The sequence below is a fragment of the Chiloscyllium plagiosum genome, chromosome 5 (assembly GCF_004010195.1).
Source record: "Chiloscyllium plagiosum isolate BGI_BamShark_2017 chromosome 5, ASM401019v2, whole genome shotgun sequence".
NCBI classification, from domain to species: Eukaryota; Metazoa; Chordata; class Chondrichthyes; order Orectolobiformes; family Hemiscylliidae; genus Chiloscyllium; species Chiloscyllium plagiosum.
In genome coordinates, this window is record NC_057714.1 from 66596018 (window position 1) to 66621632 (window position 25615).

Sequence of the window (25615 nt, forward strand, 5' to 3'; positions counted from 1 at the left end):
TCTTTACCCAGAGAGTGGTGGCTGTGTGGAATGCTCTGCCCCAGAGGGCAGTGGAGGTCCACTCTCTGGATTCATTTAAGAAAGAGTTGGATAGAGCTCTCAAAGATAGTGGAATCAAGGGTTATGGAGATAAGGCAGGAACAGGATACTGATTAGGAATGATCAGCCATGATTATATTGAATGGCGGTGCAGGCTCAAAGGGCTGAATGGCCTACTCCTGCACCTATTGTCTATTGTCTATTTTCTATCCCAGGTAACATCCTGGTGAATCGCCTGTGCTCTCCCCCTAGTGCTATCACATCCTTCCCGTAGTGAGGTGATCAGAACTGCACACAGCACTGCAGCTGTGGCCTGACAAATGCCTTGTACAACTCCAACATTACTTCCTTGCTCTTATATTCTATGCCATGACTGATGAAAGCAAGTATCCCATATGCCTTCTTAATTATCCTATTCACGTGCTCTGCCAGCTTCAGAGGACTATGAATAATTACCCCAAGATCTCTCTGTTCCTCTAACCTACCCAGTGTTCTGCCATTCATTAACTATTTCCTCATCTTGCATCACCTCACACTTCTCAAGGTTAAGTTCCATCTGCCACTGGTCTGTCCACCTGACTAACCCTTCCTACAACCAACTTCTTCGTTATTTTAACCATTTTACAAATCTTGGTGTGATCTGCAAATTTGTTTTACATTCCTCCCACATTTTAATCCATAGCATTTACTTATATAACAAACAATAAAGGGTCCCTGTACTGATCCTTGTGGTACACTGCTAGACACTGGCCTCCAATCACTCAAACAGCCTTTGACCACTACCCTTTATGTCTTAATTCCAAGCCAGCTTCTGTTCTATCTCATCAAGTTTCCCTTAATTCCATGTGCTTTATCTATTAGTCTCCCATGTGGCATTTTGTCAAAAGCTTTGCTAAAATCCTTATAAACTACATCCACTGAATTTCTCACATCCCCCCACTGATCACATTTTCAAAAAATTCTAACAAATTTGCTAGGTATGACCTCCCTTTGACAAAGCCATGCTGACCATCCCTAATTAACACATGCCTTTCCAAGTTGGTATTATGTCGCTCCTTCAGAATTTTTTCCAATAGTTTCCATAACAATGACGTGAGACTTACCAGCTTGTAATTTCCTGGTTCATCTCTACCATCCCTCTTAAAAAATGGAGCCAGATTAGCTGTCCCCCGGTTCCGTTATGGTCAGAGAGGAATTAATAATTTGTGTCAGAACTGCTGCAATTTCCTGCTTCACCTCCCATAACAGTCTGGGATGCCATTCATCCCGGCCAGGGCATTTATTTGATTTTAAGCCCGACTGGGATTTCAATATCTCCAATACATCGGGCAGCACAGTGGCTCAGCGGTTAGCACTGCTGGCTTACAGCACCAGGGACCGGGTTCGATTCCAGGCTCGGGTGATTGTAGTTTGCACATTCTCCCTGTGACTGCGTGGATTTCCTCCCACAATCCAAAGATGTGCAGGTTAGGTGAATTGCCTATAGTGATCAGGGATGTATAGGTTAGCTGCATGAGTCAGGGGTAAATGTTGTGGAGTGAGATACTCTTTAGAGGGTTGATGTAGACTTGTTGGGCCGAAGGCCCTGTTTCCACACAGTAGGGATTCTAACTCTCCGCATTTTCAATGTCAATCTGTGCACATTCCTCATAGTCTCTTCTGTTGAAATCTGTATCTACATTCTCCTTTTTCACAATGAAGACTGAAGAATAGTATTCATTCAACACCCTTCTAATATCCTGCAGCTTCACATACAGATTGCCACCTTTGTTGAAAAATGTGGTGCTGGAAAAACACATCAGGCCAGGCAGCATCCAAGGAGCAGGAGAATCAACGGAAACATTGATTCTCCTGCTCCTCGGATGCTGCCTGTCCTGATGTGTTTTTCCAGCACCACATTTTTCAACTCTGGTCTCCAGCATCTGCAGTCCTCACTTTCTCCAGGTTGCCGCCTTTGTCCTGAATGGGCCCTACTCTTTCCCTGGTTAACCTTCTTCCCTTTAATGTATATATAAAATATCTTCGAATTCTCACTAAACCTATTCACAAATCCTTTCTCATGCCCTCTTTTCATTTTTCTAATTGCTTTCTCAAGTTCCCTCCTGAACTTCCTGTATTCGTCTAGGGCCACAGCTGAATTGCTCTCTTTAGACTTGCTAAAAGCTCTACTTTTTCTTGTTATCCAGTCCTGAATTGTCCTAGACATCCAGGGTTCTCTGAACCTATTTCTCTTACATTTCTCTCTCAAGGTACATGTTGGACCTTACTCTTCTCAGCAACCTTTTGAATGCCCCACATTTCTGTGCTGTAGACTTACCGCAAGGAGCTGGTCACAGTGTACTATGGCCAGATTCTGTTTTATTTTAATAAAATCTGCCTTCCAGTCCGAAGATGTCTTTTGCAGGCCATCTTTTTCCTTGTTCAGAAGAAATTTGAGCCATACCATGTTGAGGTCACTATCGCCTAAATGTTCCCCTACTGCCACACAGAACATCTGTCCAGCATCTTGCCCCAGAACCAGATCCAGCACTGCACCATCCCTTGTTGGGTCTTCAATATATTGTTATAAAAAACTCCACTGGATGCATTTCAAGAAATCTGTCCCCTGTAAATCCTTAACACTATGACTATTCCAATTTATGTGAGGATAGTTGAAGTCCCCTATCTGATTATTACTCTTACACAACTCTGTGAACTGTCTACATATTTGCTCTATTTTCTGCTGACTCTTTGGGGGACTAACTTATACTCCCAGTAAAATGGCTGCACCCTTAACATTCCTATGTTCTACCCACAAAGCATCTGTTGAGGACCCGTCCAAGATATCATCTCTCCTTATTGCAGTAATTGACTCCTTAATTAATAGTGCTCCACAACCAGTTTTTCCCACACCTTCTTCTGTCTCGCTTAAAGATCCTGTTTCCCTTCCCTCAACCATGTTCCTGTAATAACAACAATATCATTCTTCCATATGTCAATCCATGCCATTGTGCATTAGTCTTACCCGATACTCTCCTAGCATTATAGTGAAGACCATCCAGCCTTGCCTTACTCTCTTGATTTCCTGATGAAGGGCTTTTGCCCAAAACATCGATTTTCCTGCTCCTTGAATGCTGCCTAACCTGCTTTGCTTTTCCAGCACCACTCTAATCTAGACTCTTACTCTCTTGTCAGTCAACATAACTGAACTCACTGTAACTTGCTTCCTTTGCTGTAACATAATGTGTCTTAGTTTCATCGATATTCTGTGTCCCCTGCCCTCCCAGACTAGTTTAAATTCCTCTCAACAGCACTAGCGAACATGCTTGGAAGGATGTTGGTTCCAATGTGGTTCAGATGCAAACCATCCCATTTGTACATGTCCCACCTTCCCCAAAATGGTCCCAGTGATCCAGGAATCTAAAACCCTCCGTCTTGCACCAACTCTTAAGCCGTGCAATCATCTGTCCTATTTCTAAACTTGCAAGCATGTGGCACTAGAGATAATTCAGAGATAACAATCATTGCGATCCTGCTTTGTAATTGACTGCATAGCTCCCTGAATTCTTGATGCAAGATCTCATTCCTCACTTTGTCCATATCATTGGTACCAATATATACCCTGACCTTGAAGTCATCACCTTTCTCCTTCAGCTGCTCAGTGACATCCTTGACCTTGGCACCAATGTGGCAAAACACCATCCTAGAGTCACATCTTTGGCCACAGAAATGCCTGTCCTCCCCGCCACCCCCGGCTAAAGAATCCATTATCACTACTGCTCTTTGTTTCTTCTTCCTCCCCAATGGACAGTCAAACTGCTTGGGTTGCTAGAAGCTTGGCTCTGGCTGCATTCCTCTGAGGTCCCAGTACCCTCATCACGTTCCAAAATGGAAGAGCAGTTAGTGAGTGGGACGCCAGGGGATTCCTGTACAACCTGCATGTTCCTTCTGGTCTGTCTGGTGGTCACTCTTTCCCTTCCTTCCTCTAGTCCCTGAGCTGTGATGTGACCACTTCTCTAAACATGCTTCCAACTAAGTCAATCACTCTGTCTTCTAATTGGTACTGATAGAGCACTGCTTGCAGAATGCTATGATCAACCCCGATCATTTGGAATAGTTCAAATGTCAAATGGCCTCCTTGCTCTTATTTTCTGTTTCTATAGTACCTTTTATATATTTGGTAGTTTAGCATCTCAGCAGGCTAGAGGCACCTCTATCTCCCATATAGGTCTCCCATACATCAGCAGACTGTGTTGTGCTGTCATCGTGTGGGTTGCAATATTTCCCAAAATAGAAGGATTGGTCACAGTCATTATCTGGTATCAGAATAAAAGGAAGATCCACAACGTCACAGAATCGTTTTTTCATTTATCTGACACACAGGTTTTCAGACAGAGTTTAATCATTTTGAAGAACTAATAGTTGGGGCAGCATGATGACTCAGTGGTTAGCACTGCTGCCTCACAATGCCAGGGACCTGGGTTAGATTCCAGCATCAGGCAACTATCTGTGTGGAGTTTGTACATTTTTCTCATGTCTGCATGGGTTTCCTTCCACAGTCCTAAGATGTGCAGGCCAGGTGAATTGGCCAAGCTAAAGTGCCCATAGTGTCCAGGGATGTGTAGGCTACGTGCATTAGTTAGGGGTAAATATAGGGTAGGGGAAAGGGACAGTGTGGACTTGTTGGACAAACTGTCTGTTTCCACACAGTAGGGATTCTAATTCCTAGTGGAGAGGAGGTGATGTCATTGGACTGATAGTCCCGGCTAATATTCTAGAGACATGGGTTCAAATCTGACCGCAGCAGCTGGTCAATCTATTATTAGAAGCTAGTTTAGTGGCAACCATAAAACCATGTGGATTGTTGTGGAAAGACCTTCTGTTCTCTTATATCATTGAGCCTAGTATCCTTGAAGTCTTGGTTTGGCCTACATATGACTCCAGACCCATAGACTTTTCAATGGCCTCTCAGGCACCACACAGAATGTATCAATCCAATACTAAGTCTGAAAAAAGGTTTAAAACTGGATGGATCACCTGGAATCAGGCACTGGAAGCAACAATGGAAAATCCAGCCCTGTCATTGCCCCTATCAATACCTGGGGGCCTGTGTCAAAATTTGTCAAAATCTGGAGAGCTGCAGTGTATTACTACCAGCACAACAAATTATATAGATATTGAGCTGATACTGAAGACTAGCATCCACAAGGCACTGCAGGTAATCAGCAGCAGAGCTGTGTTCAATTCTGGAATCTTATGGCCTTGCAAATTCTCCCATTCTACCAATAACATCATTCTGCACATCCAGCCATGAATGACTGAATCAAACAACTAACAGGAGAAGGAGATTTCAAAAATAGCCCCATCCCAATGAGGAGGGATCCCACACCATCTGTTGCAAATTTTTAGCCTTGTCTTTTGCACTATCTTGGGCCAAAAGTGTCGAGTGGATGATCGATATTGGCTTCCTCCAGCAGTCCCCCACAAGTTTTCAGCCAATTCAATCCAGTCCACATGATAGCAAGAAACAGCTGAAGATACTGGATACTGTAAAGGCCATGGACCCTGGCAACATTTCAGCAATAGGACTGAATATCATGTTAATAATAATGGTCCAGTAATCAATGACACTTGCCCTCTGTCAATCTTAACCAATAAAGCATAATCACTTGTTTTCTGAGAATAGATAATTTAAGAGTTTGCATGTTTTGGCTGGCGTGACGACTTTGACATTTTCCATAAGGCTAACGTTAAGGAATATATTCACCACTATTTGTCTCATTATTTACACCGCCAATTTCTAGTTAGCATATAGACACGTGAAAAATAGGAGCAGGACAGGATTAGGCCATTTGGCTGTTTTGTCCTGCCTGTAATTCATTATGATAATGGCTGGTCATCCAACTCAATAGCCTACTTCAACATTTCCCCAATATCCTTTGATCCGTTTAACCTGAAGTGCTATATCCAACTCCTTCAAATTAAACAATGTTCTGACCTTGTCTGTTTTTTGCAGGAATGAATTCCACAGGCTCACTACTTTCTTAGTATGTGATCCTGGCTCTGAACTCCCAGGAACAACTTTCCTGCATCTACTCTAGTTCTGTTAGAATGTTATAGATCTCTATGGTGGACAAAGTTAAAAATCACACAATGCCAGGTTATAGTCCAACAGCTTTATTTAGAAGTACTAGCTTTTGAAGTGCTGCTCCTTCATCAGGTAGCTGTTCATGCTGTTTAATTTTGTGCATAAACTCCCTACTAGAGTCCTAATGCACCCTCAACTTCACTTGAGTCCTCATTACTCCAAGGTTTTCAGAATTGATGAAATCATCTCCAATCATTTCTTCATCTTCCTCAACAACCATATATCTGAGCCTACATAGAGTACAATTACCCTGCAATTGTGGAAACAACTTCATGTCAGATTTCATCACAAACATATTGTCCAACCCCAGATTCATCTTGTCTGCCACTTCAGCTTCTGTATTAAATATCTCCCTTAGTTCCATTTACATTTTTTCCCCCACTACATCCCTTCTGGTCTCTAACCATTCCACTTTCCTTCACTATAGCTTCCGTTTCTGCAAGTTCAGATCTGAGGGTCACAACCTTGAGTATACATGGCACAATGGAAAAGGGTTGGAAATCCTAAATCTCAGGGACCAGTTCTGGAGTCATGTATTCTTTAGGCAGGCATAACTTGGAATTGGATATTAGATTAGATTACTTACAGTGTGGAAACAGGCCCTTCGGCCCAATAAGTCCACACCGACCCTCCAACGAGTAACCCACCCAGATCCATTCCCCTACATTTACCCCTTCACCTAACACTACGGCAATTTAGCACAGCCAATTCACCTGACCTGCACATCTTTGGAATGTGGGAGGAAACCGGAGCACCCGGAGGGGACCCACACAGACACAGGGCGAATGTGCAAACTCCACACAGACAGTCGCCTGAGGCAGGAATTGAACCCAGGTCTTTGGCGCTGTGAGGCAGCAGTGCTAACCACTGTGCCACCCATATAAAGTATATCCAAATTTGTTAACAATAGAGAAAAGGGAAATAGAAAAATAGGAAAGGCAATTTGGCATATTGTAAAATATTTCAGTACTACATGGATGAATTACTGAAATGTGCCATGTAAATGAGATGCAATGAGAAGAGTATGAACTACAATACTCTAAAAGCCCAAACACAGTTTGAAAGCATATACCCATTGGAAGGACTGTGAGGGATGTGGTTATATATAGAATTAATAATTTCTTCAAAGTTAAACAAAAATAGATAAAGCCATAGGAATGCAATTAATACTTGAGTTCTATAAACAGTAGTACAGCCTATAGGTGCAAAGAAGTTCTGCTATATTTAGTAATGCACTAGTAAGGCAACAGTTAGAATACTGTTACTCTTTTGTTGCAACCGATTATAGACTAAGACAATAAAATTGTAATACCACTACAGTTGTGAGGAATCATTTGAGATATTTGAGAAACATTCCAAGGAGCATGGAAAGCAAAAAGAGCATTTTTTTAAGTCTATGAAAAGATCTGATAAGTGAATAAAATGATTCCCCTTGGTTTAGAGAACATCACAACAATTATCATTGGAAATGGTCACTCAGAGAGTGAAGAAAGGGATTAGGAGATTTCTTTTGCACAAAATGGTGTTGGAGTATGAAATGTTTTGCTACAGAGAGTGTTTGAAATAGAAACCATTGCATATTTTAAAGGAAAGTAGATAATTATTTAAAGCAGAGCAAGAAGACTGCAGTGGAATGGATTAAACCAGCACAAATACAATGGACCCAATTAACCATCTTCTAAAGTCATCACAGCAGATAGTAATTTTACAAGGAGTGGCCAATATTTCCAATGGGACCAGTGTGCAGTTCTGAAATAATGGTTTAGAGAAAAAATAGCTTTATTGATTATCCACTGTTACAAAGGTCAACTGATTATCCTAGTCCGTTGCATTAGTGCTTGCCCTCCTTAGCCTTATCTAAATATACCTTAGTTTGTACATATTCTTGGCAGTGCTAATCCAGTGGTTTCAGCCTGACTGGCAAAAGGTTTGCTGATTTTCAGTGGAGCTCTGCAGACTGCATGATAACCTCAAGCTCTGATCTAGAGACCTGGTTTCAGGCTTGGATTGGCTGGCTCTCTGCTAAACAACAGTAAGATATGGGAAGATGAGTACAGTGACCCATGAGGGACACTTCAATCACAGTCGCATCCCAGGTGCAGGTCCTCCACAATCCTGGCCTTATGTAAAGGACAGTTTGGGGGATTGCTGTAAGACCCCAAAAGCCACTTTGAGCACTGGTACTCAGAGCCATGTCTGAGCTTGGCATGACTTCAGTCTGGGCTCAGACACTGTTGCTGTAGTAGAAACTACACCTGACTTTCGATACTGCATTGTGCTGGAGTTCATCAGTTCTAAGCTGGAGAGGAGGATCGCCAAGTTCTGCACATTCTTGCATCAAACCTTCTCTGCTCCTTGACAGTGACTGTTGGCAGGTCTATCAATACATCAACAATTCCTGTGTTACCAAATGTTTTTTGTATGACTCCACTAAACTCCTGATCTGAATCATTTACTGCTGAACTCATGTGTGGCAGGTGAAAACTAACCATGCCTTTCCCTCCCCTTGCTGTCGGTTACCCATGCTCAATGTTGCACCACATGCTGATCCTGCCTTTAAGATAACCTCACATTTGTACAGTTGCAATATCTGACGCAGTGGCTGTAAGTGTGAGAGTGACTTTCTTTATCATCTGTCACTTCTTCCTCTTTTACCTCTTGCTCCTGCACCAGTGCCAGACCAAATTACCATTTGTGGCTATCTAAAAGGAGAAAGATACAAGGGCAATGAGAGGCATAAAAACAAGAGATGAGCAATTAAGCTACCTACAGCTTGTAAATACAAATAAATTGTTGGAAGAGGCAGAAGTGGGCTGTAATAAGACGGATTAGATGTGTGGATACTGTAATCATTGATTGTTTTAGCTCCATTGCTTGGCCTGGCCTCAATCATAGCCACTCTAATGATGGCAATCACCATCGCCATTATTGGGTTGCATAGACTGCCATGCCTATCTCTGCTGAGTCACTGCTGCTGCCTGTGGTCCTGCACCTCTTTGCCCTTCAAGTGAAAAGGAAGTTTTGGGAGTTTGATGCAAATATATTAGAGGATATGCCTGCCATGGTTGATTAACTGACAGTGTGTGAGGCCTGTGAGATGTGGGTGTGAGGCTTGCAGTAGTGCCAAGAGTGGGGGAGCAAGGTGAAGCTATGAACAAGAAGTATGTACCTTAGTTAATAGAGCTTGTTGGTAGATGAGTGAAGGGTCTCAACTGATTTGAAAAATACCTGGTGCTACTGGTACATTGGGGGGTATACGACTTTTAAAGATGCACTCTCTGACCTTCACTTGTTTAAAGTCAGTGAGTTTCTTGCTGTCACATCCAGGTCCTTAGTGCTACAATGTTTACATTGATCATAACTACAACTTACTCCCCTTGTCATTGCAGTGTGTGCCTGAAGTGTGTCCTGTGAATAGATGACTGCTCATCTCCAATTCACCAACTGACCATGGTGTCTCAGAATCTTGAAACCCATTCTCTGCAATATTGGGCCATGCTTGTCCCGCTCCCAGGTCAGACTCACTTCGAGCATGACTTTCAACTCCCACCTAGCCAAAGTGCACCTGGACTTTCAGAGGTGCAGATGTGCTTAACTAACGCAAGCTAGTTTGAATTCGGACTGGCTTCTTACGGTTCTGTAGTCCCTGCTCAGGTATGCAGCCGCTCAACAGTCAGTTAGTGCTGTCTGCACACTTTAATCATTTAAATCAGCATTCAGCACTCTATCTGTGTGCTGCCTGTAGAAACAAGTGTAAATTAATTGCGCATGGCAATCTCTATTTTTGTTTATTGGGGCTATTGAATTATAAACTCCTCAAATCCTAATATCCACTAGGGCAAAACTAACTCCTTCCTTCAGTTGTCTCTATCCAGCTCAGCACCTACATCTCCTGTAACTCCCTGTTATTTGAAGAAATTTGTTCACTGATTAGAATAAATGAAACCACCAATGCCTCTTCTGCGGACTGATCTCACTGTTCCAATGATTTCTGTGAACCTGCCCTCTCTTGTGTGTCCAGTTCTGCCTGTTCCAAGATGAGCAGGACTTCCATCATCAGCTTCTCCTTCTCCCTGTGCTCTCATTGTGGGAGTACTTTATGGTTGCATCTTAGGCTCTGTCATTTTTTCTCATTGAGATGTTTCTCCTCTGTGTCAATGTCCATAAGTATAAGATGTCTTTCCACACTTTGGAAGATAACACCAAACTGTGCTTAGCTGCAAAGCTACATTACCTCTTCTAGTTATACTATCAGTTCCTATCTGACAACACACTGTGGATGAGCCACTGTCAAGTCCAAAGTTATATCACCAAACGTTGCATAATAATAAAACCAAGAGCTCCAGATGCTGGAAGTCTAAAACAAAAGTAGAAAATGCTGGAGAAATGCAGCAGGTTTAGCAGCACTTGTGCAGAGACAGTAGAGTTAACATTTTGTGTCAGGTGACTCTTCATCAGAAGGACCTGTCTCCACTTTCTCTCCATAGGTGCTACCAGACCTGTTGAGTTTCTCCACTATTTCTGTTTTTATACCAGTAGTTGCATCCTGTTTCTCTCCAGCTGCATAACCCATAACAAAGTTCACCCGGTTTGATACTGTCAGTGCTTAATTTGACTTTGAGATCATTTTCAAACCTTTGTATCCCATCATCAAACTTATTTCCATTCGACCTTTGCACATTTATATTTGCATGATTTCCATTCCATCTGTTAGCTGTAGTTTCTAGTTTCACTTTTCTAGCATCCTTCCTTTGGTTGTCCACACAGTGTACCAATCCTTGACATCCAGTTTTACCTTGACTCTTAGACCTTTATGATTTCTGTCCCCACAATCCCCCAAACTTCCATAATTCCATGATCCTCAAATAAGAGACCACAACAAGTAAATGCTGTTAGGAGGCCCAGCCATTGATCCACACTTATTCAGGACTTACTTTCTGCAGAGCAACCTCTCTGTCCTGATGAAATCCAGCTCAAGTTTTCTCTCTCACCTTCAACAGCCCCCTTACAAGCCTTTCACTGTTGCTGCACTATCTATCACCTTCCTTGCTTTTATTGTGCTCAATGCCTTTCTCACCTCAGTTAAATATCTTGGTGTGGTGGAATACTGCCCAGTTGACACTACCAAATGCTTGGGATAACTTATTCATTCTGTCAATTTTTCTCATAGCTAAAGATCACACAACACCAGGTTATAGTCCAACAGGTTTATTTGGAAGCACTAGCGTTTGGAGCGCTGCTCCTTCATCTAGTGCTTCCAAATTAATCTGTTGGACGATAACCTGGTGTCGTGTGAGTTTTAACTTTGTACACCCCAGTCTAACACTGGCATCTCCAAATCATTTCGCATGGCTGCCATTGAGAGAAGATTCTGAATCTGAGGAAATGATGAGGGTAATGCTAATCACTATTATCTGCAAAATGCAATTGCTGAGATTAGGGCATAAATGTTTAACACATCATGTGGACAAGCTTTTGTCCAGATGCTTAACATAGTTAGCCAACTGTTTATTTTTAGTTTGTCTGTATCACCACCAAAGCAACGGATGAGGCAATATCATAAGGATGTGGTATGTATTTGAACACAGATTACTAACTGTGTTTTCTAGGCTATATCCATGCAATTAGGTAGTAATTGCCAGAAAATGACACAGGAAATATCTAGAATTTTGTCGGTTGAATATAGCTGCCTCTACCTATAATGGTAGAGGAGATTGCATCTTATAGGCTGTTTGCAACATGAGTAGAATGCATCAAATCAGGTCTCCCTACAGTCTAGCTCACTAAACCATGAAGTATTACCTTCATAATATAAAACAGGTGTATATTCGGAACAACGAAACATCTTAAAACAATTTATGGGACTCTATGCATTGAACACCATAAAAACATTATTAGCAAAGATATTTCTGGAGCTTTAGCCTGTTAGCCAGAATTAAAAACACAAAATGCTGGAAAAGCTCAGCATATCAGTCAGCATCGGAGAAGGGAGCAACCTGATACGGGTTGATGACCTTTCCCCAGTTCTGACAAAACATTGTCAATCTGAAAGGCTTTTTCTTTCTCTTTAAATTTCTGCTGCCAGACCTGATGAGTGTATCTTCTGCTTTCTATTCCCATTTCAGAGTCCCTGCATTTGCAGTACTTTGGTTTTGATGGGGGGACCTTTGTCTGAATGAGCTGTAAACTTGTAACCTGTTTTAGATATACTGGGCTGGATCTTACATTTGTTGAGCTAAGTGTGAGTTGTGTCCAGTTTGTTTGGAGGGTTTTCTGCTGTGAGGCCAAGTGAGTTTCCTGCCAGATCTTACCAAGCTCTCTTCATTAGTTACCTGTCCGCTCCTATGGCATCCCTCCCGTCCAATTTTGCCCTATCTTTTCATCAACCGGAACAAGTCGTCATTCATTGATTCCCAGGAATCTGCTGGAATCCCTTGTGCCTGTGCCAGCTGTAAAAGATTATTGTGCAACAAATGAGCATTATCATTCCGGAGCTGCCTGAGCCAGTTCCTAACATTTGTCCTGGATGTGGCAGACAAGGGGAAACTGGCATCCACTTTGTGATCAGGGTGTTGGATGTCCTGCTGGAACTACCTCTTCCCCAAAGACCAGCAATGAAGGCCATGGCCCCAGCTCATACCAGCCTGATGCCACAGGGCTTAAAGCAATCTCAGCGACTGAAGGAACGTGCAGTAATGTAGAAAAAAGATCAATGACCTTCTCCATTCCATCAGCGTTAGTGCCACCAGCTTCTGTCTGATATCACACACTCTCTCTATCTCTGCTACTACCAGGTCCCATGCTCTATCACTATTGCCTGCAGCATCATCACTCATTTGCTGTAAAATGCCCAACTACTCCACATGACTAACCTTTCGTGCCCTCTGTGTGGCCACTTGCTTAGGAGACTTCCGCACCCGCACCTGCACCCGCACCCGCACCAACAGGAACAGTTGTGCCACCTACTTTCATCTCCATTACAGGGAATGGATCCCAGCTTTGATTGCCCAGAGAGGCTGACAGATCATGTCCAAGCCCCTGGACTGGGATCAAAGGCTGCCCTTGATATGCTGTGTCGGGTTCTTCTAGGCAAAAACTATTGCCTTTAACTTTACTGTGGCCTGGCTGACAATCATAACAGTCTTCCCAGTTTTTTGTCTGGCAAGGCACAAGTAATTGAGGTGAGTAGTTCCACACTGAGAGGGTAAAGGACAAAAAGACAAGGCAAGCCAGGGATGCTGTGGGCTCAGAGTGAGTGAGCTCTGTAACATCAAGTGAAGAGCCTGGAGATGCAGCTATGTCCAGTCCAGGGGCTGGGTGGGTATCCCTGAGCACACAGTGATGCAGTTTGCTCAGCATTACAATGATAATTACTAGTGCTGCATCTATGAGGTGCAGCACTGAGGTACCGGAGCATCTTGTGGATGGAGTAGGGATGTGTTGTGAGGGACCACAATGGATGTGTGGTATTTGGCTAAAGCTCATACAGCGTGTACTGAGATATCTATCCGTACCTGGTCTCCAACATGGAGCTCACTCAGGTACACCAGCTATTCACTCTGTTTCCCATGTTGGTTTTTCTTAATGCTGAGTTTTTGTTTGATAAATTATGAAGCTAAATATAGGTGAGACCAGTTGTGGCATTAATAAGGTGTTTAACAAGCAATAATTCCCCTTAATTGGGCAAGTTGTTACTGCCTGGACAGAAACAGGGGGCACGGGCGGCACGGTGGCACACTGGTTGGTACTGCTGTCTCACAGTGCCAGAGACCCGGGTTCAATTCCCGCCTCAGGCGACTGACTGTGTGGAGTTTGTACATTCTCCCCGTGTCTGTGTGGGTTTCCTCCGGGTGCTCCGGTTTCCTCCCACAGTCCAAAAATGTGCAGGTTAGGTGAATTGACCATGCTAAATTGCCCGTAGTGTTAGTTGAAGGGGTAAATGTAGGGTAATGCGTCTGGGTGGATTGCGCTTCGGCGGGTTGATGTGTACTTGTTGGGCCAAAGGGCCTGTTTTCACACTGTAAGTAATCTAAAAAACCATTGCACCACTTGATAAAAGCTTCAGAGGTGATCCAACGTCAAGTTGGGCCTCACTGGACTTCTGTCCGATTCTACTATAAATCTCTCCATAGCCCAACATTCCACCCATTCAGTTTACAAATGCAACAAACTTCCTAAACATGTCATTACTTTACCTGTGTTCAAGGGTTAAATTGGCATTAGCGTATTCCTGCTTTTCTCTTTGAACAAGTCTGTAGCATTTAAGTAATAATGAGTTAACTATTAAATAAATGCCTTAATAAAGGCTGACTGCCTATTTCTGGCTTCATGACCTCAAGTTAATACCGTCCGCAGCATGGTACACCAGCTGTCACCTCTTGGTCATGTAACCAGAAATATCTACAGCAATGATACTGAGAAAGGGAATGGAAATGTTTGTTTGTTATGAATGAATCAGGCTTTCTCATTATTTTATAGTCTGCAAATGGCTGTGATGCACAGATCCTGTTTGTACAGCAAACAGGAATGTGGATCAGCACAAAGAAATACAATAGCAATTCAATGGTGAAGAATGCGATATATATTTTAAAGTCCTCAGTGTTGTACTGTGAAGGTTCTGTCTTTCAGCTGAGAGGGTGAAGCAGGTTCCTATCTGCTCTCGCAGATAATGCTTTTCATAGAAAAACATACTGTCCCAGTCAATATTGACTACACCTTGCATCGTAAAAGGCATTACATATGCGCAAGTCTTTCTTTCCACAAATCATTATCCTTTCACTTATTTTAGACACAAGTATTGCATCTACTCTGAGGGGAATCCAGGAGAACACAAATAGGCAACTAGACACAGTTTCTTGGGTACAAAAAGTAATCAGAAGTACAAACAGAATAAAAATATAAAAAGCTAGAGAAACTCAGCAGGTCTAGCAGCATCTGTGGAGAGAGAAACAGAGTCAATGTTTCAGATCCAGTGACCCTGCTTCAGAAGACACTAGGAATATTGGTTTGGGGCAAGAGGTGACATGTAGAGTTCAAAAACGCGAAAGTGAGACTTCCAACGCATAAAGCCTGAGACTGTCAAATCTCAGAAAAGATTTATCAGCTTGAGGTAATAGTGGAGTCTCAATGATAAATGCACAATTCTAGTGAGGAATGTAAAAACTGACACTAAGAGATTTGTTAAATATATAAAAAGAAAGAGAGATGTCAAAGTGAACAAAGGTCCTTTAGGATACAAGGTTTTGGTGATCAAGGAAATCGCGGAGGAATTAAACAAATATTTTGCATCGGTCTTTACGCTGGGAGAAACTTTGAACATTCCAATAATACTAAAGCATAGGAAGAGGAATTCTGTACCATCACTAACACTAAAAAAAAGTATTAAACAAACTAAGGGGCCTAATGGCAGATAAGTTCCCTGGCCTCATGGCTTGTATCCTAGGATCCCAAAGCAGGTAGTTACAGAGATATTGATGCATTGCTTGCGATTTTCCAAAAATCATTGGAATCTGGAGAAGGACCAGAAGATTGAACATCTACCAATGTGGGGCCTCTATTCAAAAAGGAGGGAGGCAAAAATCAGGTAAGGATAAACCAGTTAGCCTAGCATCTATTGTTGGAAAAGTATTGGAATCAATTTATTAAGGGAGTAATAGAACATTTGAAAAATCATAATCTAGTCAGCACAGTCAGCATGGCTTCATGACAGGGAAATCATGTCTGACTAATTTATTGGAGTTTTTCAAAGAAATCTTAACAGGGGAACCAGGAGCTGTTTTATATTTGTACTTCCAGAAAATTTTCAACTAAGTACCTCACAAAAGGTTAAGTCATAAGACTCCATGGTGTGGGAGGTTATATATTGGCATGTGTAGGAATTGGCTGATGAGCTGGAAATGGCAAATGGGGATTAGGAGTTCTTTTTCAAGTTGGTGACCTGTGACCAGTGAGGGTTCACAGAGATCAGTGCTGGGACTCAACTGTTCACAAAATATTTTAATGATTTGGGGGAAGGAAGTGAATGTACTGTAGCTAAATTTGCAGTTACTAGTGCAGGTGAAAATGCAGGATGTGAGAAGGATACAAACAGTTTACAGAGTGATTGATAGGTTAGGTGAATGGGCCAAAAGTTTGCAAATGGAGTATAATGTGGGAAAATGTGAAGTTATTAATGGAAAGGAGAACAAATGAACATAGATAGAACATAGAAAAGTACAGCACAGAACAGGCTCTTTGGCCCACGATGTTGTGCCGAGATTTAGGCCTAATGTAAAATATAGTAACTTAACCTACGCACCCCTCAACTCACTGCTCTCTATGTGCATGTCCAGCAGTCGCTTAAATGTCCCCAATGACTCTGCTTCCACCACCACAGCTGGCAACGCATTCCATGCATTCATAATTCTCTGCATAAAGAACCTACCTCTGATGTCTCCTTTATACCTTCCTCCTAATATCATCAAACTATGACTTCTTGTACTAGTCAATCCTGTCCGGGGGAAAAGTCTCTGGCTATTGATTCTATCTATTCCTCTCATGATTTTGTACACCTCGATCAGGTCTCCTCTCTTCCTCCTTCTCTCCAGAGAGAAAATTCTAAGCATATTCAACCTTTCTTCATAAGGCAAGCCCTCCAGTCCAGGCAGCAACCTGGTAAACCTTCTTTGCACCCTCTCCAAAGCCTCTGTATCTTTCTGATAGTAGGGTGACCAGAATGAGACACAATATTCCAAGTGTGGTCTCACCAGGGACTTGTAGAGCTGCAGCAAACCTCGTGGCTCTTAAACTTGATCCCCCTGTTAATGAAAGCCAAAACGCCATATGCTTTCTTAACAACCTTATCCACTTGGGTGGCAACTTTGAGGGATCTATGTATTTGAACCCAAGATCCCTCTGTTCCTCCACACTGCCAAGAATCCTGTCTTCAATCCTATATTCAGCATTCAAGTTTGACCTTCTAAAATGCATCACTTCGCATTTATCCAGGTTGAACCCCCACCTGCCATTTCTCAGCCCAGCTCTGCATCCTGTCTATGTCGAGCTGCAGCCTGCAGTAGCCCTCTATACTATCGACGACACCTCCAACCTTGGTGTAATCTGCAAATTTACTAACTCCACATCCAAGCCATTTATAAAAACTACAAAGAGCAGAGGCCCAAAAGCAGAGCCCTGCGGGACCCCATTCAACACTAACCTCCAGGCAGTATACTTTCCATCTACAACCACTCTCTGCCTTCTGTCGGCCAGCCAATTCTGAATCCAGAGAGCCAAATCTCCCTGTATCCCATACTTCCTGACTTTATGAATGATCCTACCATGGGGAACCTTATCAAATGCCTTGCTGAAGTCCATATGCACCACATCCACTGCTCGACCGTCGTCAACCTGTCTTGATACCTCCTCAATAACTCAATAAGATTTGTGAGGCATGACCTGCCTCTCACAAAGCCATGCTGACTGCCTTTAATCACATTATGTTTTGCCAAATAGAACATTATTTAAATGAAGAGAAACTGCAGAAATCTGCAATACAAAAAGACATGGGGTATTTGTGTACAAAGCATAAGAAGCTAACACACGGATGAAGCAGGTAATCAGGATAGTTAATGGAGTACTGACCCTTATTTCAAAGGGATTGAATTATAAAAGTAGGGGAATCTTACTGCGACTGTACAAGGTGCTGGGGAGACCATGTCTGGAGTACTGTGAGCAGTTTTGGTCCCCTTATGTCTGGAAAGATATCATTTAATTGCAGGCAGCTCAGAAAAGGTTCACTGGGATGATCCTTGGTATGGAGGGATTGTCTTACAATCAAAGATTAAACTCCCTGGAGTTTCAGAGAATGAGAGGTGATCTCTTTGAAATGTATAGGATTCTTAAGGGCCTTGACAGAGTAAATGCTGAGAGAATGCTTCCCTTCCTGGGAGGGTCTAAGACCAGTGGGCATGGCCTCAGAATAAAAGGGTGGAAATTTAAGATTGCGATGAGGAGGAATTTCTTCTCTCAGAGAGTTGTGAGTTTTTGGAACTCCTTGCCCCAGACAGCTGTGGGAACAGAATCCTTGTATATATTTAAGGCTGAGAAAGAAGGATTCATTATTCAGCGGTTACAACGAAATGCAGGAAAGTGGACATGAGGAATTCCAAATTAGCAATAATCCTATTGAATGGCAGACCAAGCTCACTGGGCTAAATGCCTGCTACTATAGGGTGGCACGGTGGCACGGTGGCTGGCACTGCTGCCTCACAGCACCAGGGACCTGGGTTTGATTCCAGCCTTGGGTGACTGCCTGTGTGGAGGCTCGTGCATGGGTTCTCTCCAAATGATCCAGTTTCCTCCCAATGTCCAAAGACGTGTAGGTCAGGTGAATTGGCCATGCTTACCTGGCCTGTAGTGTCCAGGGATGTGCAAGCTTGGTGGGTTAGCCATGGGAAATGTGGGGTTATGGGGATACAGTATGGGACTGGGTCTGTGTGCAATGCTTTTCAAGCAAATTTGATGGGCTGAATTACCTCTTTCCCTACTGTGGGGATTCTCTGATTCTGTTCCTATTTCTTATGGTCTTACAGAAATCAGTTAATCAGCTATTACACAACACAGAAGTGTCTATCCTTACTGGAATAACAACTGTATGTAAATTAAATCTCTCAAAATAATTATATTGTGAAAATTTCACGATCACCCAGCATCACAAATACTAACACTGTTCATCCTCTCAGACTCCTAGGTTGCTGGAATCCACTTCACTTAATGGGCAGCACAGTGGCATAGTGGTTAGCACTGCTGCCTCACAGCGGCAGAGGCCCCGGTTCATTTCCTGCCTCAGGCGACTCTCTGTGTGGAGTTTGCACATTCTCCCTGTGTCTGCGTGGGTTTGCTCTGGTTTCCTCCCACAATCCAAAAATGTGCAAGTTAGGTGAATTGGCCATGCTAAATTGCCAGTAGTGTTAGGTGTAAGGGAATGGTCTGGGTGGGTTATGATTTGGTGGGTTGGTGTGGACTTGTTGGGCCGAAGAGCCTGTTTCCACACTGTAAATAATCTAATTTGGCCATTTCTTTTGCTTTCATTTCCATGTGCCTTACATCTAACTAGCTCAGTTATTTCTCAGTTTGTAATTGCCTTTCATTTCTCCCACCTGATATTATTTTTAACTGTCACACAGAGATGTATATGAAATAGAGTAGCTGACAGTGAAAAATTTAAAAAATATTGCTGCCCTTTGGCTACAAAGGTCCCCCTTGATGTAGATTTCAAGTTGGCCTTGAAATGAAATAATGAAATCAAATAATAATGCAGTATTGTGCTGTATCTAGGACGTTGAAGCATATTTTATCCTGATGAATATTACACGTTATCACTTCTGCTTTATATCAATTGCTTCTCTGTATCTTGAAGGTGAAAATGCTGGCATTACAGTATATTAATTGGGAAGTTGTCATTTTCCACATTGTACAGTTAAGAGGAACACCATCCCACATTTTCCAATGGTGTCACTTTTGTGAGTCACGGATCAGCAGTTGAAGGCTCAGCAAAAATGTAAATAAGTTGTATATTCAGTTTGGTAAAAAGAAATAAACTAGCTGAAAAGATATTCAAGGTGAAATAAGGAATCTTTTTTTATTTTCTGTCTGCTGGTGTTGGCAAGTACTTAGAGTCCAAGATAGAACATTTTGTTTGTGTGGATGAATCAAAACTAGTCCCAACATTGAGCTACATGTATAAGGCATCATTCTCACCTCCGAGCAAACTTTTATGGTAATGTACAAATTTGTGATTTACTGTAATTGGTTTCCTTTTACTTTTATGAATCTCCACAGTGCAGAAGCAGGCCATTCGGACCATCCAGTTGCAATGACCCTCTGGAGAGCATCACACTCAGACCCAGGGCCCTATACTAACATATTTCCCATGGCTAATCCACCTAGCACATTCCTGAACACTACAGTTGATTTCAGCATGACCAATCCACCTAACTTGCACTTCTTTGGACTGTGGAAGGACAACCATACACACACTGGGAGAACATGCAAACTCCACACAGACAATCATCTAAGGCTGGAATCAAACATGGGTCTCTGGTGCATGTCGGTTTCTAAATACTGCCAGCTTTTCACCGCGAGTTTCCAGCATCATGGCTGCACTCACTTGCTCCTTTGGGACTTGAGGGAATCCAGGTGGCTTGACCCTCATCAACCTGTTTTGGAGCTGCCCTTTATGCATTAATGTATGGTGGACCAGGATGTACTAGTTATGTTCTCCCATGGAGCCTTGGAACAAGGCAAATCTCAAGGCTATTGGCATTGGATTGTTTCTCAATGCCTTCATCGGTGACTGATGGCAGTGCCATACTCTGCTGACCTTGATGTTACTTCTCTGATATTTGCATTCAGTGATGTGTTGTTACTCAGTGCTGACCAGCATTCTGAGCTGCTTCACCCTCAGCTGTCCCTTCTCACCATTGCTGTGCCCAACCCTGTCATTCCGAACGCTCTGCTGATATCTCTCCTCCTTAGCCACAACCTCAAAAGGTACTGTGTACAAGAGACCTTTCTGGCTGAAGACTGGGAAAGGTCCCATTAGTTTATTGGCTCTGCGTTCTGATGTGGGGACTGTGGGCCAATGGAGAGCTTACTGTTGTGCATTCATTTCACTATGGCCTCCATTCAACTCACCATGGCCAACTCCTTGTCCCACCTGGTTTTTTTTCCCACCTCTTCCAGCTGTTGTATTGACCTCCCTGAGGTCTAGCCCTGTGTTTGCTAACCCTTGAGCCACCCATCATCGCCCTCAAGCTGCCATTCTTTATCTGTCCTCTACTGTCCTCAAGTTGCCAACTGTTACGTCCAAATCTCCTGCTATTACATTTGATTTGCCCTCAGTTACCCTCAATTCCCCAAATCTTACCACTAACCTGACCTCAATCACCTTCTCAATTTTTCCTCTGTCATGGTTGAGGCAAGATGTCCATTTCTTAGGGCATCTAATTCCATCCCTTTATCCTCCAGGACCCAACGTCACTCCCTCAGAGAGTCACACCCTCACTACCCAAACTCAAAGCTACAGCTCAGCCTCCTCTTCCTCACTTACTGCTTGCCAATTTTAACTATTGTGAATATGAAGGCACATGTGTCTCATTTATTAAGTAATTAATCACAAAGGTACAATTTAATCTTGAGACTCTGTTTCAATGTATTTCATGCTTTATTCATGTGATTTGCCTTTATCTTTCACCAACTTAGCTCTCAGCTTTTATCCTGCTGTTGGGAAGGTAACATTTAGCTCCTGCGCAGTTAGAACCTTGGTCTGCCATGGTTCTGACTCTCGGGAGCAATCTTAAATGCTATTTAAGGATCGTGTAATAACATATCATGTTTGAAAACTTTAACTGTAACAAAAATAGTAAAATCAACATCAACAAAACATTACTGAAGGCAAATAGTGCACTTAACGACAGAAAGGCTATCACCACATCCACCCGCATCCCCCACCACCCCCCCCCCCCCAGCCCCCTTGACTTCCTCACACAACCAAAAGGTGCACAAGGTTTGTACATGGCCTTATTTTCTCCAGTGAATTATAGGAATGTGTTCAAAGTTGATCTAAGCTTCCTCCAGGTTTTTGTTTCTCTATTTTACTGATTTGTACCATCCAGCGTCCATTGAAAGTTATTTTCCTTTCTGTTCTGAGAATTCCCAAATTGCCTTCTAATAGCAAGACCCACTCTAAAAGCTTTTTCTCTTGGTCATGCTGGCAAATCTCCACCGTTCTTAAATTGCCACAGTTACCATTTCTTTAACCAGAAAATGAGTTCCCAACAGAATCCTTCCTAATGACTAGCAGAAAGCAACCTTTTCCTCTTCTGTTCATAGAAGCTGTTCTATTATTCTTTCTCTTTCTCCCTGGGACACTTTCTTTGTTCAGGACTTCTGAGTCAATAGGTTTGGCAACAGTAAGACCTGATGCTTTTCCTTTAGAGTTATACAGAAACTACACAGTACAGAAACAAACCCTTCTGTCCAGCCTGTCCATGCTATCCATGTACATAAATTTAACTAGCCCTGCCTGCTTGCATTTGGCCCATATCCCTGCAAACCTTTCCTATACATGAACTATCTTTTACATTTTGTAAATGTAACCACATCCATCACTTTCTCTGGCAGTTCATTCCACACACAAGCCACTTTCTGTGTTGAAAAGTTGCTCCTCATCTCCTTTTTAAATCTTTCTACTCTCACCTTAAATATATGACCCCACCCTGGGGAAAAGACTCTTGTCATTCACCTTCTCTGGGCCCCGCATGATTTTATAAACCTCAACCTCCTATGCTCCAGTGAAAAAAGTCCCAGTCTTTCCAATCTGTTTAAATCTCGTTATTAAAAATTGATGCCGTGAGTCAGTAGGTTTGACCTGGATGGCGCTCCAGTGGAATTTAGGTCACATGAGCAATTGCCAGACAGCAATGGTAGGAGGTTGCATTGTCCTCTGTAAACTAATCCACTGTCAAAGAATCATAAAGCTGCTACAATGCATAAAGAGGCTATTTGTCCCATCATGTCTCCTCCCGCTCTCCATGTGAGACTGATGAATTAGCACAGTTCTCCTGGCCTTGGCCCATAATCCTGTTCATTAGTTGCATTGACATCATCATCATGAGGCCTCAATTGAAGCTGCTGCCATCACACTTGCAAAAAGAGCATTTCCATTCCCATCACAATCTGATACAGTCAATCAATTGACCAGTTCTTGAATGTGTCTCCCAGTGTGACGGTCTCAAAGTGTGACAGTCTCCCAGTGTGACAGTCTCCCAGTGTGACAGTCTCCTAGTGTGATGGTCTCCCAGTGCGACGGTCTCCCAGTGTGATGGTTTCCCAGTGTGACGGTCTCCCAGTGTGACAGTCTCCCAGTGTGATGGTCTCCCAGTGTGACACTCTCCCAGTGTGATTGTCTCCCAGTGTGACAGTCTCCCTGAGTGATGGTCTCCTAGTGTGATAGTCTCCCAGTGTGACACTCCCCCAGTGTGATGGTCTCCCAGTGTGATGGTCTCCTAGTGTGACAGTATCCCTGTGTGACAATATCCCTGTGTGATGGTCTCCCAGTGTGTCGCTCTGCCTGTGTGATGGTCTCCCAGTGTGATGGTCTCCCAGTGTGACAGACTCCTAGTGTGACAGTCTCCTAGTGTGACAGTCTCCTAGTGTGACAGTCTTCCAGTGTGATGATCACCGGGTGACAGTCTCCCAGTGTGATGATCTCCCAGTGTGATGGTCTCCCAGTGTGATGGTCTCCCAGTGTGATGGACTGCAGTGTGACAGTGTCCCAGTGTGATCGTCTCCCAGTATGACAGTCTCCTTGTGTGCTGGTCTCCTAGTGTGATGGTCTCCCAGTGTGACAGTGTCCCAGTGTGATGGTCTCCCAGTGTGACAGTGTCCCAGTGTAATGGTCTCCCAGTGTGTCTGTCTCCCAGTGTGATGGACGCAATGTGACAGTCTCCCAGTGTGATAGTCTCCTTGTGTGCTGGTCTCCCTGTGTGATGATCTCCCAGTGTGGCTGTCTTCCAGTGTGACAGTTTCCTAATGTGACAGTGTCCCAGTGTGACAGTCTCCCAGTGTGACAGTGACCCTGTGTGACCATCCCCCAGTGTAACGGTCTCCCACCGTGACACTCTCCCTGTGTGATGGTCCCCCCGTGTGATAGTCTCCCAGTGTGACAGTCTCCCTGTGTAACAGTCCCCTAGTGTGACGGTCTCCCTGTGTGATGGTCTGCCTTTGTGGCTGTCTTCCAGTGTGACAGTCTCCTATTGTGACACTCTGCCTGTGTGATGGTGCCCCAGTGTGACCGTCTCCCAGTGTGACAGTCCCCCTATTGTGACAGTGTCCCAGTGTGACAGTCATCCAGTGTTACAGTCTCCCTGTGTGATGGTCCCTCCGTGTGATGGTCTCCCAGTGTGACAGTATCCCCGTGTGATGGTCTCCCAGTGTGATGGTCTCCCAGTGTGACAGTATCCCCGTGTGACGGTCTCCCAGTGTGACGGTCTCCCAGTGTGATGGTCTTCCAGTGTGATGATCTCCCAGTGTGATGGTCTCCGTGTGTGACAGTCCCCCAGTGTGACAGTCTCCCTGTGTGACAGTCTCCCTGTGTGATGGTCTCCCAGTGTGACGGTCTCCCAGTGTGACAGCCCCCCAGTGTGACAGTCTCCCAGTGTGATGGTCTTCCAGTGTGATGGTCTCCCAGTGTGATGGTCTCCGTGTGTGACAGTCCCCCAGTGTGACAGTCTCCCAGTGTGACACACTCCCTGTGTGATGGTCTGCCAATGTGACCGTCTCCCAGTGTGACAGTCCCCCAATGTGACGGACTCCCTGTGTGACACTCTCCCTGTGTGATTATCCCCCAGTGTGACAGTCTCCCAGTGTGATAGTTTCCTTGTGTGCTGGTCTTCTAGTGTGATGGTCTCCCATTGTGGCTGTCTTCCAGTGTGACAGTCTCCTATTGTGACAGTGTCCCAGTGTAACTGTCTCCCAATGTGACAGTCCCCCAATGTGACGGTCTCCCAGTGTGACACTCTCCCTGTGTAATGGTCCCCCAGTGTAATGGTCTCCCAGTGTGACAGTCTCCTAGTGTGACAGTCTCCCAGTGTGATGATCACCGGGTGACAGTCTCCCAGTGTGATGATCTCCCAGTGTGATGCACTGCAATGTGACAGTGTCCCAGTGTAACTGTCTCCCAATGTGACAGTCCCCCAATGTGACGGTCTCCCAGTGTGACACTCTCCCTGTGTAATGGTCCCCCAGTGTAATGGTCTCCCAGTGTGATTGTCTCCCAGTGTGACAGACTCCCAGTGTGACAGTCTCCTAGTGTGACAGTCTCCCAGTGTGATGATCACCGGGTGACAGTCTCCCAGTGTGATGATCTCCCAGTGTGATGCACTGCAATGTGACAGTGTCCCAGTGTGATGGTCTCCCAGTGTGACAGTCTCCCAGTGTGCCGGTCTCCCAGTGTGATGATCCCCGGTGTGACAGTGTCCCAGTGTGATGGTTTCCCAGTGTGTCGGTCACCCAGTGTGACGGAAGCAATGTGACAGTCTCCCAGTGTGACAGTCTCCTTGTGTGCTGGTTTCCTAGTGTGATGATCTCCCAGTGTGCCTGTCTTCCACTGTGACAGTCTCCTAATGTGACAGTGTCCCAGTGTGACAGTCTCCCAGTGTGACAGTCTCCTTGTGTGACCGTCCCCCAGGGTAACAGTCTCCCAGTGTGATAGTCTCCCTGTGTGATGGTCTCCCAGTGTGATAGTCTCCCAGTGTGACCGTCCCCCAGTGTGATGGTCTCCTAGTGTGACACTCTCCCTGTGTGATGGTCCCCCCCGTGTGACGGTCTCCCAGTGTGACAGTATCCCTGTGTGATGGTCTCCCATATGACGCTCTCCCTGTGTGATGATCTCCCAGTGTGATGGTCTCA